We start from the raw sequence: 13,158 nt of genomic DNA on the forward strand, positions 1-13,158 counted from the left end.
CATGAGGAATATAAAAGAATTTATGTTATTTTCGTTATATTTAATTACTATTATCGATTATACTAGTAGCATACTTAATAATGTTCGCTCTGGGACCATTCCAAAAGTAAAGTGACATGTGTTTTCTTACAATAAAATTTAAGAGACACGAGGATGGGAGTGCTAACATAGAAAACCTCTCATTAGTCTCCAGAATTTAGTTTTTTCACATATTAACCAGCATTGTCAATGCATTGTTGCAAACGTTAACGAATTGCTGCGCATAGACGCCTGTTGTGCGCTTTGTTATATAAGAATCGTACTAACACCAAATCTATCTTGTTAACCCCCAAAAATTTAAGAACTACGAAGAGGAGAATTGTAAAATTATAACAAGCGGCCTTTTCTGTATCAGCATTGCATTTGCAACATAGTCACCACTATTCTCAATGAATTCTATAACGCATATGCTTCTGGCGCATGTAGATGAGAGAGATTGCTTTCTTAGAGTCTCATACGGACAATATTTGAATCATGCAGGCCATTAATGCATGAGCTCAGTTATGACAGATATATAAATTGCAATTGAATTTAACCAATTCGTACGAAATAAAAACTTGCTGTACGACTCTTTCCTATGCACGCGAGTGACTATTCTAGCTTCGTTATAACATTAAAATATGAACGTTTATATACGACCTACGAAATGTTAACTGTACGTTTAGAATTATATTTGGACAACCAAATATAAACATATAGATAGAGAACTATTTATTAGTATTCTTAAATTGAGGAGGGGGGGCTTAACACGCCATTGTGTACGGTTTCGATTTCTCTTTTTTATTTCACTTTTATCGTCGTTTCATATGCTTAGTTTGCGTTTCTACTTCATGTGTATTAGTCTGCAGCCATGAAGTACATAAATATTTCAGCCATTTTTATTATTGCCATCTGTTGTATCTTGTCAGTAACTCCAGTAGTTTTAATATTTCTCATTATTTTTCAAAAGTTATTCAGGTTTATTTCCAAAACTCTATTTATAATTGAAGTTAGACTTACCTCGGATTTCCAACATAAATTAAAAAGTCGATCATTTAATCCTGCCAACGTGTTAATTATGCACAGATTAGTTATGAAAACAAGTGAAAACTTAAAAAAAAATTATCATTGTCTATTGGTGATATTTTACGCTTATTTTTATTAAAACATCTATGAAAATCTTTTATTTTACGATCATATTTATACTTGTGTTTATCCTTTTTAAACATCTGATATTGTCCTATAATTTATACGCTGACTGAAATATTTATCTTTAAGTATTACTTGGCATATCTATATTTACTGCTTCACAAACATCATTTGCAGACGCATAGTCCAAATGCCATTTCGGCAAATATCATTTTCAGGGCGTTTTTATATTTGACAAAGAAAGGCTTATTTTTATATAACCCATTTCCCTGTAAAATTAAAGTATTCGACCACACGCACACACGCACACACATACACACACATACACACACACACACACATATATATATATATATATATATATATATATATGTACACACACATATGCATGTGGAGTTCTAAATATATATTTATTTTGCCTTAATAAGTCGGATGGGATTGCAAATTAGATTGTTATTATAACAAAACTTATGCATTCATTTCAGAATGAAAATACAGCACGTGATCGAGGAGAGAAGCAAGTTGAGGGCCTGGAAAGATGGGCGTGTAAACACCAGAGCGGAATGCGCTGACTTGCGCCAGTGTCAGTTTACGAGAAGACTGAGAGTTTTAAAAAGCACACAGGTGTGCGAAAAAAAAATGACAGTATAATGAAATACGTTGTTATAGAATATACACGAATAATTTTATGCCGATTCGGATTTTTCGTTTTTTCATTTATTTGCGACATTACATTTATATTTATTTTGGACTCGTCAACTAAGTGTTTTGTCCAAAATAGGTTTAAAAAAAACAAAAAAAAACATTCCATTGAGAATTTATTAGCGAAAGAGAGACGCAAAAACAAATCAGGCCAAGTGGGTAACTTAGAAAAAAGGGATATTGCGCTCATCAATTGCTTTTTTTTGTTGTTTTTTTGTTGTTTTTTTGTTTTGTTTTTTGGCTGCTCACTATTGAATTTTTTTTCAGCAAAGTTTGGATTTATTGACTTCGTTCGAATCTACCGATTAGAAGTAATTTTCTAAGTGTTTGTGGATCTAGAAATATCAATATTTACTGAAATATTGAAACATGGGCGTACGCAGTGCAACCGATGTTATATATATATATATATATATATATATATATATATATATATATATATATGTGTGTGTGTGTGTGTGTGTGTGTGTGTGTGTAATTAAATATATATATATATATATATATATATATATATATATATATATATAATTACATTTTTTTTTCAATTCAGCTTAGTGGAGATTAATGCATTTATAAAATCTGCTGTTCACGCTGATGAGCATGGAATATAAAAGTTTACATCCACACCTATCTGCTATGTCTTATATCCATAATCATAGTTTTCCGTTTTAAAAATTAACAAAATGATAAATGCCTGTTAATTTGGTAAAAAATGAACTAGGTGATAAACAAGATGAATAAGGCTAAATCTATTACGATGTTTTTCGGTTATTTTGTTTTCGATGGTTATCATTCGTTTTTATGCTTACATTTGACGCAAGATGAAAGACATTGCGAAAAATCAAGAATAGTTATTAAAAATATGATTGTACGATGTTAGATTAAATATATACCGATGCCTCTGTTCAGTATCGAAAGACAAATATACTACTTTTAGAAGAATCTGCACGTGTACTTGTGTGACAAAGGTTGTGCATTCCCTTACAACACCTTCCTGAATCGGCACTGCTTGAGTCCAATGGAAAGAGAAGTCAAGCATGACTTGAAACAGCGCCGAAGTAAGCAATATTGATTTACTTAGATTATATCATCACAAATAATAGAAGTATTTCTTAAGCTGACAACACTAAAGAGGTCAGTACATTTTAGCGTGTGCATAAAGTTTTGGCGCCATCTTTGAAAACAGGGGTTAGATGTATAATAACAAATCAATAATATTGAGAAAAAAATTTCTTTCCTAGTTTTCACTAGAAATGAATTGATTTTTTTGTCCAAATATTTTCAACAATATTCAATATTAAATTGAAAACATTTTTTCCATAGGATATCATATTTGAATATTTCAAATCTATTAATATTTTGTTGCTACTCGCGTTGTTTTAACACTTTTCTTTACTTGGAGATCTTACGAAGATTATGTTCATGCACGAACAAACACATGTCTGTTTCGATATTAAAACATATATGTTTGTCAATACACCCACGCAACACACATCTGTATATGCATACATATATGAATATCCATATGCACATCAATATGTGTATATATACTAGCGGTGGTACCCAGCGTTTCCCGGTTGTTTGGAAGAGTGTCGGTAAAGTAAAGAATAAAAAAAAACAGCAAACAAACTAAAAACCTCTTTAAAAATGATATCGGAAAACAAAAAGCAAAATTAGAAGAAAAAATGATGAATAACAAAAATAAAGAAACACAGCGAACAGCTAAAGAACAAATACGGCATAAATAAGGCTTGGATTCGGTTAAGTCCATGGTGCGTTTCATCCAGTAGAAAGCATATGAGGAAAAATTACGTTAAAATTCCATTTCGTTTTTTAAGAAACAACAAAACGAAATAAAGCGAAAAAATGACATAAATACCACTTCGATTCGGTTAAGTCCATTTATTTCCAGGTTTTTTAAGCAACTACGAAGTAAAGAAAACACAAACCGGTGTTTCTTCGTAACTGTCCCTTGTGAACGATCCCGCTACGGTGTAAATGGTGGCGTGGGAAGAGGGATTTATTAGAGAGAAAATAATTTACTACTTCCATTGATTTTTAACCGATTTTGGCAGTGAACTCTAAGCAGAAAAATATATGAATCCACGATTACTGAGGAAGTGGATAGGTAATACGCCTATAACACACCTAAGATATTGTGCTGCAGTTTGTGCATATTATATGTATGAAATGTCTTGATTTTTAATCCTATTAAGGTGAAAGTCAGAAGGGAAATATGATTTTATTTAATATATATGTATATTTATAGGGATATATATGTGTGTGTATGTGTGTGTGTGCGCGCGCGTGTGTGTGTGCGCGCGCGTGTGGGTGTGTGTGTGTGTGTGTGTGTGTGTGTGTCTTTGTCCCAAAACTCAGGTAACGCGGATGCCCGGTGTAAAATAACACAAATCCAAAACAGATTCGTTTAAAAATAATTTTAACTCTGATCAAATTTGCTTTCGTTTTGTTTAAGTCATCAAAGTCGTCTTTAAGTAAAAACTGAAGATCCTACAATAAAATGCAATGTAAAACATCACGTTAATTAACGTTTAAATGTGTTTTGCTTCTTTAATGAAATGGAAAAAAATAAAAGTATTTACGAAAATGTATTTAAAGTAATCTTGAAACAATAAAGAATATTTAAAAACACGTAAGTAAAATGTTAACTTTCCTTGAAATATTTTTTTTTCTGTTAAAGATATTTTTATATGTTTATGATCTCCTCCTAGTAACGACGGTAGTGATACGCAACTTTTAAGATTATATATTTTAATAACAATGAAAATATTGTTTCTGGTGTATTTGTAATGGAGGGGCAATTTTTATAGACGTGAATATGTTTTTACGCTTTTATAAAGTGAAGAGTAATGATCCCAAAAAGAAAGTCGTACAGCTTAAGAATGGCAAGATCATAACATGAATATAAATGTTTACAAGGAAAAATTATATGCAATCGTAAATGCATTTTCTGGTTTATTTAAAAGCATCTGAAATATTTAATGACTTAGGCAATTTCCATTATACATTTCTGAAGTAGCCGATCAGTTAAAGAATAAATCCTTTTAAAACGGTATGTTATAAACAATTTTTAAAAGTTATTTGCACCGTCATTAGTATGGGAAAATGAGGTCATTTTCCTGTATTTCTTACAAATAGGTCCCATTGCCAACTGTGATAGTTACGTTTTAATGTTGGAAAGTTGAAGAAACATATGTCCCCTGCGAGGCAAGAGTGCTATAAACATTCCTTTTTGCCACAGGATAAAGCCTGGTCTCAAAACCACGGAATGATTGTCTAACTTACTGTGTAGTCCAAATCCGAAACCCAAAGACTTCCACTTGTTAGACGGCATCATTGTTAGATGTAGCTATCGAAGCTGTTGAAAATTTGTCGACTCCACCGGCACTGATATTTAAGACTGAGAAATCAAACCTGTCTTCATTGCTGGGAAAAGTGCATTTAATATTGCGGAGACAACGTAGAAAAATAGATAAGTGAAGATAAAAAAGTCGCTCGTTTTAATTATCCCGTTGTCGTCTTGTATTTATTTCAACTATTTGAGTAAAAAATAATGGCATAACTTTGGTACGAACCTCGTAGAAAACAGTTATGTACATCGGTCGTAAAAGTTCTACGTGCGCTGCAGGAAAATCGGCGGAAACGATATAAAATCAAGATACTTGGAAGCCAATCATGAAGAACGATAAAGTGTATTACGCTGTTCTGTGAACGCTGCATAACAAGACAATAACGACAGAAAACAAGAATGAAAGCGACGTAGGAAATTAGTTTGGCTGATCTTGACTTGAACTGCAAATGGGAAACAATTGCTCTGAGGAAATTAAATGCCCGTTTATTTGATTTTATTTTAGCTTCTCAAGATTAGTACTTTATTTCTTTTACTCATATAACCAATCGTTTAAACGAAGGGCACTACCATAAATATGTGCTGCCTGCTACTGCGTTTAATTCTCACATTTCTTTATTTGGCTTAACGTTAAACAAATAACACTCTAGGTCAAATCGAAGAAGCTTTCTTTTCTCAATCATCATTTGAGCTTAATCGATAAAAGTATTATCATTTTTTATATAACCTTCCTATCATTATTTTTATGGTAATTTAATGGAATTCCTTAGGATGAAGTTTAAGCATAAAATCGTAAGTTCAGGAAAGTGTGATTCTAATTGATAGAGAATATGCTCGGTTACATAAACCCACTGTTTCCTGATTAATAGAATAACAGCCCACACAATCAAAAGTGTGACGAGTATGCACGAAAGTGCTCAAGACCTGATATCCTTGTTTTAGTCGAGCATTCCAACGACGACAAATGAGTTCATAAGCCTATAAAAATGACGCCAGAGTCGACTAGAGAGTTACTACCGAGGCTGATCTCATAGCGTGTCGGATCATATCGATGGATTTATTCGAGATCGTCTACGGTCACATTGCGATAAAATTAATTATTTTATTATTATTCAGAAAATAATAAGGGGATATCCCTCGGCCCAGCTCAAATAGCTTACTGATCTACAAATTTTCTGCTTTCCTACTAAAATAATATTAGCTAAAAAGCCGACTCCACAAAAAGATCCCAACAAACAATTCTCCAAAACACACCAACTTTATCATCTTTTATTCATCGCTGAACATTCAAATTGCCAGTTACAATTCACATCAGGTTTTATTTCTCAGCGAAATAGCTTGAAATGAAATATAAATAAAAAATTGCATTGCCCTTTTTCATTGACGACGTAGATCGCACCAACTTATAACTTAGATGTTTTCTATCATCTGCTAAACACTATACTAACTGTTCTAAACAATTTGTCTTTTCCAACACATCAATACGCCTCATTAGCGAATAAATACATTTTTAAGATGTATTTTTAAACAGCATAACAGTAGGAGGGGTGTGCAAAAAGTAATGTTCCTGACCTATTTCCAGTTGTCTTCTCTAGCTGAAATTTTACATGTGCAATGATTTATATCTCTACAGGTTATGTGGCAAATTACAGCTCTGAACTCATTTTTGTATATGTTTTACAGATGTTTGAACTGTGTCAGGTGTGAAATGGAGCCTCTTGAATGTCGAACAGTGATCCGGTTTTTGTATTTGAAAGAACGCACACCACAGGAGACTTTTGATGAAATGAAAGAAACTTATGATGATAATGCCCCATCATATGACCTTGTAAAACGCTAGTATCGTGAATTCAAACATGGCCGGAAGTCTGTGGAAACATCTCCCTGACCTGGTTGTCCCCCTTCTGCCACTGATGAGGCATCTGTCTGTCAAGTTGATGCTGCCATTTTGGAAGATCGGCGCACTACTAATCGCCAAATAGCACAATATGTCAATATTAGTACAGCGTTTGTGGACACTATCACTCAGGACCATTTGCATATTCATAAGCTGTCTGCCAGATGAATTCCCAGGTTGCTCTCATCATTTCAGAAGCGAGAATGCGTTGAGTGCTCGAGGATGAATTTGGAGATGTGCCAAGAAGATGAGTCAAAGATTTTCAAAAGACTGATTACACAGGGTGAAACCTAGGTCCATCACTATGACCCTGAGTCCAAAGCCCAGTCAATGCAGTGAAAGCACTTAGACTCACCATCTCCAAAGAAGGCAAGGGTACAGCCCTCCGCTGGCAAGGTCATGCTCACAGTCTCCTGGGACCAGGCCAGAGTAGTGATGACAGATTTTCTGGCAAAGAATACCACAATTACATCAGTCTATTATGCTTCACGTTTGAGGAAATAAGGGAAGGTGTCAAAACAAGAGACGGGGCAAGATCAGCAAAGTTACCCTTCTCCTGCAGGACAACGCACCGGTCATCAACTCGAATTTCACCAGATCAGAAGCACAGGCGTGCGGTTATGAAATATTCCCCATCCTCCCTACTCTCCTAACCTTACACCCTCTAACTGTAACCCTTTACCAGTCATGAAGTTGTTTTTTGAAAGGAAAGCGTTTCCCAAATGATGCAGCCTTGATTTCTGAAGTCACGTCGCGGTTGGAGGACCAACCCGGGGTGTTCTACAAAAACGGTCTCCAAAGCTACACCAAACGATGAAAGAAATGCATGACTCTGGGTGGTTCCTATGCAGAAAAAGACTAATAACTGTGCCAAGTTTCGTTGCTCTACTCCTATGGGAAGTGGTTTAGGGGCATTCCTTATTGCAAGACCCTCGTAGTTCAATCCTCAACTACCATGTTTATGAGTTATTTATGTTATGTCGAGCCTTTCGGTTTAAGTGCTTCTTTTTTGTCGGAAAACGTGTAAATTAAATAAGCATTATTACGACTAGAAGCCATTTTGTTTGTTTTTCCTTTCTTTCTACAAAAAATACTTATTTAAAAAAAACGAAAACAGTAGCGCGCAAATAAAACGAATTCATTATGAGTATTATATAGTGTAATGTTCGTCTTGCACGTAAATGCAATCGATTTAAAACAATTAAATTGATTATCGATAATGTATCATTGATTCGCATATTCGGCATTAGAATTATTAATACTACCAACAAACATGAAGAGTTTCCAGTATTTTATATTGTTTTTTTTTCTTAAAAAGTCGTAAAACCAAATAATTGCTGATTCCTGACATATTGATGTTTAATAGAAAACTAGAATGAACCTAATTAAACTTATTGATGAAGTACTTAAAAGACTGGTTCTTGCGCATAAAAATTATTGCAATAATAACAAATGAGTTGTGATCAGTAAATCATTTATTAGAATTAACGACTCAGGCAAATCAAATAAAATAACGAGTGAACGAATGATCGAGTGCACATTTTGATGTTTTCATCTTTGACAATGATCAGAACAGATACAATATTATGTATACGAGTTGCTATACTTAAAAAAAAACTTTAATATAGAAAACTGTATTAAAACATAATAAGGAATAGAGTTCACACGACTGCATAACAATTTAAATAAACTGTATAAAAACAATCTTGAAATTTGTCTCAATCTGCATAGCTTTCGAGAATAAAAAATGTTATTTCATATGTTTGGAAAACATTTTTAGTCGCGCGCAAGTGACTCTATAAGTCACTCGGTCGGTCCGTCGGTCCGCTGGTCTGTCCGTAAACTTTTGTGCTTGGCCTTTTTGATTAAGATCAAAGGTCTGTTGTTAATAGATGCTGTTCTTAGCTTTTTAAGATTTTCTTAGCCTTTTGGCCAAGATAAAGTGTAGTATCTGTTCCGGCAGACACTGCAAGCAAAGACCATATGTGGGCGCGACCTCACATATAAGACCTTGGTCAATGTAGAGGCAAACCTTCATACCAATTGTCACCATCCAGCCCCCTTACTCCCCGGGAATTGTCCCCCATTTCCCCTTCACTCCTAACATTAAACATCAGCCTTGGGCATAAATTGCTTGGTGGGGGACAAATAAATAACACGCTTTATACTAATTGTCACTATACAGCTCCACAACTCCCTGGGGAGTTAGTCACCATTTCTCCTTCACTCCTCACTTTAAAAATCAGCCTTGTGCCTATTTGGCTCGGTGGGAGAGCAAATAAATACCCTTTTCTTGGATTTTTGGCCCGGATCAAAGTGTAGTATCTGTTCCGGCAGATACTGCAAGCAAAGACTATATGTGGGGGCAACGCGACATATGAGACTTTGGTCAATGTAGGGGAAACCCTTCATACCAATTATCACTATCCAGCTCCCCTACTTCCCGGGGAGTTGGTCCCCATTTCCCCTTTACTCCTCACATAAAAAAATCGGCGTTGTGCCTAATTTGCTCGCTTGGGGAGCAAATAAATACCACTCCCACATAGAAGACCTTGGTCAATGTAGGGGCAACCCTTCATACCAATTGTCACTATCCAGCTCCCCTACTCCCCGGGGAGTTGGTCTTCATTCCCCCTTCATTGCTCACATTAAAAATTAGCCATGTGCGTGATTTTCTCGGTTGGGGAGCATATAACTACCCTTTTCTTGGCCTTTTGGCCAAGATCAAAATGTAGTATCTGTTCTTACTACATACTGTACTTATGTTAGTAAATTTGTGATATAAAGTGGGGATCTCTTTTCTGTATTAATTTAATGTAAAATGATAACCCCCCTTTACAAACAGTCAGCCTCAAAACAATTTAATCATTTACCAGATCATTCATGTTGTTTTTGAAGGATTTTATAAGCATTCAAGTCATTATTATATTCATTCAATTCATCCTTTAAGTTCATTAAAGTCATTCTAAGTCTCTTACTTTTTATTTATTTAAGCCATTTCAGTCCATTTCTCCGTTCTTTTTGTTTATTTGTAAGAATTTCATGTCATCCTACATTCATGCATTACACTAGAACACGCGACTAATGATCATCGGCCCTGTTTAAACTGGAACAGTCTTATGAATGGATAAACACAGAGATTGTCTGAAAACTCCCATAATAAACGATATATATTGTCCTTCAATAATTACAAGATACTTTCTCGACCACCAATAGCAATGTCCAAAAGCACATTACCCGAAAGTACTTATTTAACACTCCTCGTTTAAAACAGAGACAGCGAGAGCATTACTAAGACTGCTGCAAAAAAGGGTGGTTCTCTCTACCGTGCTAGAAAGTTACTCACGCCTAAATATTTCCTGTACCTATATAACGCAACCATTCGCCCATATAAGGAGTAATGTTGTAACATCCGGACAGCTACACCTGCTATTCGTCTCTAACTCCTGGACAGGGTTAAAATAAGAGTCCCCAACCTTACAGGTCCTGAACTGTCATCTAAGATTCAACCTCTATTCCATCCGCAAAATGTTGCATCTCTCAGCCTGTTATATAAGTATTTTAACCGTGAATGCTTTGACGAACCACAGGCACATGTACCCCCTCGATGTAAATACACGTGACAAGCCCGAAAAGCAGGTAAATACCACCCCTACACAATAGAGATCCCTGGGTGTAAGAAAGCATTCTACTCGAATATTTTCTTCTCCAGAACTGCAAGACTTTAGAACTCCCTTCCAGGTTTCTTCCGGGATTCTGCTCTATTGACATATAATCTTAATATTTTCAAGAATAATTAAAAGTAATATTAACAAATAAAATAAAAACAAAAGGTAATCGTAAATTATAAAACACTTAAAAATTTGTTTCGGCAAAGATCACCCAAAGTTTTCTACTGCTGAAACATCACTCGAAGCTAAATCGATAGGATTATAATATGTACGTTCCAAACTGTTACTGAAAAGAAAAAAAAAACACGGCCCATTGCAAGATTCCAAAGCGCACATAATAGAAGTGGCGGAGGTATACAATGAAGGCTCGCTGCTGCGGGAATGGAATAGAAATCCGACAGAGAAAACATTGTCTGTTTGAATGTGTTCTAGCCTATTGGCTGTGGTCCGCTATTTAGTCAAAACGGCTTACAGTTTTCTCTATGCTTTTTTATGAATATTTTACAGAGAAATTAAAATGATTGTGTTGGGATCGTGTTTTTGTGGTCATAATATTCAAACTAAGTTGGGTTGATCAGAGGAAAATAACGGGACACCTTTTTTTTCAATTCGAACTCCTTGTAGCTCATGTAAAATATTGAGGAATTTGTAATAAGGTCTGTTGGGTGGTCAAAATGACTTCCTAGGCAGGATCTTGTCCGAAGGTATTATGTTTCTAACTCTTGCTGAATTACAATGTGGCAAAAATATAGCGAATTGATAGAGAAGTTTAAAAGTGCAAACACAAAAAAAATCAAGTAATGGCCCTGAAAACAAATTAATTCTGAAAAATGCAATGATGGTGTTTATAGAAAATACTGAGACAAGCATCATCACGCGTTTGAAAAGAGAAAGTGAGATAGAGAGGTGAGTCTGAAGAAAAGAAGATAGGTTTAGGCAAATTGAATTTCAGTTACGTGTCTATCCTTGATCAAGAACACTCAAATGCCTTCAAATGGGACAGAAATAAACCAGACTAAAAGGAAAACATCAATAAATGACTAGTAGCATAGCAGATTTATAAGGTAAAATGAATAAACTCATGTGTGAGAAACAATTATTAAGAAGAGAGGGCAGCTAAAGTATTAAAAACTAAATAGAAATGGATCTAATATATGTATTAATCAACTGTTTTGAGTAGAGAAAAGTCCAATTAGTACCAGGGTTTATTTTCCTCAAATGCCTATTCAACTATAGAGATATCAGGATGAAAAAAAGCGATTACAAATCACAAACTGAATCTAAACGGGATAAAAACAAAACAATCAGTTTCGGTCCTCAATCTATAATTTAACTCAACAAATATTTAGATTAGTTGCATATTTTACTTGATTCGACGGAGATAGGCGAGAAGCAATGCAAGAATAGAGAGTGGTACCAGCATAAATGTTTTGAACAATATTCTCGGGAAGATCATTGGTATTGAAAAGAAACAAAGTTGGTCATAGAAAATACTTCTTTGAACCATTCGTATTGAGAAGCAAAGAGAATGAAGAGATGCAATCAACAGTTATACGCAATTTTCGATCAGAAAGTAAACACCTATGGCGACAAAAACCTCACAATCATCACCAAAGCTTTAAGTTTACGTGGAAAACCAGAATGCCACACTCCATAGAATGCTTTTTTAATATCGCGTGTGGTTGTGATATCTCTCCTAGATTATCACTATATAAACAGGCCAACTCTATTAGAACAGTAAAACAGTCATAAGTTGAACGAACGCCCCAAGTGGATATCACTGATGAGCCCCAGATATTTATGGAAAATAAACAAACTTGTCCTTAACTACCTGTTCTAAAAACTTTACTCATAACATAGAGTAGACTAATAGATAAATAATGTTTTGTAAAAGACCGACCGCCAGCATTGTAAAAGAAATGGACCACCGCGGACACGTTTCAACAAGAAAATAATACATAATTTTGAATACCATATATTGAATAATTTGGAGAGAATAGTAGAACTTTTAAGGACACAAGATGTTACAACAGGGGTTGAACAGGAAACAGGTGATTCAAGGGTTGTAAGATGTATAGCAAACGCCAATACAATAATCCTTATTGAGTAGGTAGATCAGAACATTCACCAATAGAATAATTGCCAACAAATAGAATAACAATAGCGTAATCTCCAGAAAGAAAAACAACATAAAACTACTACATAAAGAAGAAAGAGCAGAATTACAACGCATGCATAGAAATCACGAAACAAAACATTTGAGAATGAAATTGTCACGAATCCTTTGAGAGTAGCATCAGAATGTGTGATAAATTGTTCTCTTGCATGTATTGCTTGCTTTTTGTGTGATT

The 13,158-nt window shown here is 34.7% G+C and overlaps 1 pseudogene; it reads left to right on the forward strand.

Annotated features, from left to right (window-relative positions):
• Positions 1-9,833: 9,833 nt before the first annotated feature.
• Positions 9,834-9,970, forward strand: LOC145264455 (U2 spliceosomal RNA; annotated as a pseudogene).
• The last annotated feature ends 3,188 nt before the right edge of the window (positions 9,971-13,158 follow it).

Source organism: Euprymna scolopes, chromosome 3, assembly GCF_053919585.1.
Source record: "Euprymna scolopes isolate OS-2025 chromosome 3, ASM5391958v1, whole genome shotgun sequence".
NCBI classification, from domain to species: domain Eukaryota; kingdom Metazoa; phylum Mollusca; class Cephalopoda; order Sepiida; family Sepiolidae; genus Euprymna; species Euprymna scolopes.